The sequence below is a fragment of the Heterocephalus glaber genome, unplaced genomic scaffold (genome assembly GCF_053883595.1).
Source record: "Heterocephalus glaber isolate CG9 unplaced genomic scaffold, H.glaber_assembly_v1.0 deba00001481, whole genome shotgun sequence".
NCBI classification, from domain to species: domain Eukaryota; kingdom Metazoa; phylum Chordata; class Mammalia; order Rodentia; family Bathyergidae; genus Heterocephalus; species Heterocephalus glaber.
The window spans coordinates 2,365,251-2,368,584 of NW_028258317.1; positions in this window are offsets into that span (position 1 = coordinate 2,365,251).

The following is a 3,334-nucleotide window of genomic DNA, read 5'->3' on the forward strand; positions in this document are numbered from 1 at the left end:
ACCAGGGTTTCCAGCCCCAGCTGTGCTGCTCTTGGCAGCTGTGTGAGCTAGGGACCTGCTCTCTGCTGCCCTGACCCCGGGCTCCTCGGTAGACGGGCACTGGGGATCAGAACACCTCACTGCCAGGGTGTCAGGAAGAGTAATTAAAGGCAGTTGTATCTGTGAAGGCGCTTAATAAACCCTGAACCTCTGCCTAGCATAAAGAGGTGTTAAGTTTTGTGCTATTCCCCTGGGAATAAACAGCAGGGCGTACACAGGCGATAGGAAGTGGAGAGTAGATCTTCCTCAAGTGAGAAGGGATTGAGAGAGGGAGGGAAAGGGGATTGAAAAAGAATTAAGGTGGGTTATGTATATGTATGAACTCCCCACAAGAAATGTAATCATTATGTACTGCAAATATGCACTGATAAACAAATTTCTGAAAAGAAAAGCAGATGTCTTTGCTAGGCAATTGTCAATCCAAACCCCATCCATTATCTCTGGCCCAGCGTCTCCAAGCTTCAAAAAGTACCATCCACTCTTTTCTCCAGGTGCCCTCCATATGTTTGTTCTCAGCAGCTACCCATTTCCTTCCCCTCCTTCCCTGCCTCCCCCCCCCCCCGCATATGTCAGCCCCATCAATATTACATTAAAAACCATGTCCCCAAACCTTTGTCTGGGCCCCAAGCCCTTCTAGATGCTGCTTTATTTGCTCCTCCAGTCTTGCATGTTTATAGGATTTTGCAGGTTTTAAAGCCCCCACCCCCCGGCCTCAGTTAACTGATTTGTCATATAATGAATGCCATAATGAGACACTGAGGCACTGATGTGAACCCACGAGAGACCAAAAGGTAAGTGGTGGGCTAAGAGAATAAGGTGGGCTCATCAGGATGTCAGGTAGGAGTGAGCTTAACATGGGCAACCCAAGGTGGGTAACATGGGAGATGGAGGTGGGGAGGCAGCAGGGCCGGCAGGCACCATAATAAATGTCCCCTTCGATTCTGGGTGCATCTTCAGTGTGGATAAGAGAGCAATCTTCCGACATCCATGTGTCCTCCAACGCACCATGCATATCCTTCAGGGAAGAAGTGGGTCCTTAGAGGAAACCCATGCTAAGGCTGCCATTCGGTAAAGAGGGGACATTCTGTTCCTCTGCAGACATAATCTCATATTAAGACAGAAGGCTAGATAGTAGGTGTCTGGGGTGGCGATCTAGGGATTGGATGTTGAAGAAGTCACAAACATGATCTGCCGCAAAGGGAAAAGATTAGCTGAAAATATAAACTTGGGAATCAGTTGTCACAAAAGAGAACTTTTATCATTTCTTCTAGGTTTGAAAGCTGATGACATATCTTTACAATTCAGTGATAAGCATTGCTAATTATTTGCTTGAAGATGAGTCCTTTAAGCATGAACAAAGTGCATGCTTATTCAAAATGTTCATGTCCTGGACTCAAGAAAGAGAACAAAAGGAACAAAGGAAAGATCTGGAACTTGGAAAACCTTCATTCTAATAAGAGTTCTTTCCTTAAATTAAACGGCATGCATCTGTTTCTACTGACTATCCCCTCTTTCTTCAAATCCGAGGAGACAGGTCTAATGTCAGCAATGGCTAGATCTGGATAGTCAAAATCAAATTATCATCAGAAATCTGTGACTTGGCTTAATGTTGCTTCTTTTTATTGGTGTTATCCTATGGTTTTCCCCATACATCAAAGTGGGCCCACGGTAAAGACCAACACACTGATGGTTCAGCAGTTTCAAGGGAAAGAAATCGCTTCTTGCTGATAACTGCAGCCCAAGTTCTAGGGCTTATCTTCCTTGACCTGGCATGTCTTATGGCCCATGGGTTATTGTCTTTGGAAAATGCAGCCCTCCGATTGGCCCTTCCAGATCATGTGCCCACACCTGAGGCAGAAAGTAGGGTCACCTTCATCTAGACTATTAGGTCTTTGGGATGGGGCGAAGTGGTTCTGTAAAGTAACCCAAACACTGTAACCCCAAAAAGGAAAATGGATGCTAGTCTGACAGAAGCCATAGCTGCCCACTATGTGATCTTTAATGAGAGCTATTATTGTGAAATGCTATTGGAAAAGTTAAGCTGACATTTATTAAACACTTGAAATAAAGGCTTTGTGGCACACAGTAAGTTCTCAATAAATGTTATGGGAAGAAAAAACATTATAAAGGAGTGAATAGGAACATACATTCAACTGTAAGGAAAAAATTGAGTCAAATAAGGGCACTATTTTCTTAAGTCTTGGAAATGAACCAGAAAAAAAGCTCAGGATAAATGGCGCATTCCTTGGAGACAGGGCTGAGTAATGTTAATTAAGACGTAAAACTACTCTGGAGGAAAGGAGTGCAAAACACCTGAGTAGTGATGAGAAGGACGATGGAAAGTTTCCATGAACTGAAGAAGTAGGCAAGGGAGTGGCAGCTGAGCTCTAAGGAGGAAAAGGCAAGCAGGGACCTTAGACTGTGTCCCGAACAGCCAGGCAAGATGGTTCTCGACAGAAAGACGAGGGAAATACTCGTGTCTTAGTCCATTCAGGCTCCTATAACAAAATACTATAGCCTGGGTAGTTTACAAACAACAAAATTTTACTTCTCACAGTCCTGGAGGCCAGGAAGTTCAAGATCAAGATGCCAAGAGATTACATGCTTGGTGAGGGCCCATTTGCACTGTGCCCTTACATGGCCATTGGAGCTGGGGAGTTGCTGGCTTCTCTTCTATAAAGGAACTAATCTCATTCAGGAGAGCAGAGCCCTCATGATCTAAGCACCTCCCAAAGGTCCCATCTCCGAAAAGTCCTACCTCTGAGCCTCGGGGAGGATTTTGGCCTATTAGTTTTAGGGAGACACAACATTCAGATGGTAGCATGAGGTCTTTCAAGGACCACTAGGCCCATCAAAGAATGAGGCATCGATAAACAGGATTCAAGCATTTACATTAGAAGGGAGGTCTAAGAAAAGAGAGCTAAAATCTTTGAAGGCCTGGTCAGACTTCAGATAACTGGGTTAGGAACTTTTGGGTCTGAAAGACAGCGATTAAGAAAAAGCAATAATTCAAATACAACACTGTAAGCAAAATGCAGGCATGCTCATCAGATGTTAAAATTTTGAAGTTGAAATTTCAGTAACATGAAATTTCCTTGCAGGATTGGCTGAGCCTTGCTTTCTCCTCCATGTGATGGGCAGAATAGTGCTAAAAAATCACTATTGTGATGAGGAGGGAATGAGATCCATCAGGGGACAGTGTGTGACTCATGGGAGGTCCAAGTAAAACTAAAGCAATCTGACAGAAGTCCCCATGGGGTTGGCCAGGATGTGGCACTGTCAGTAGCACAGGGGA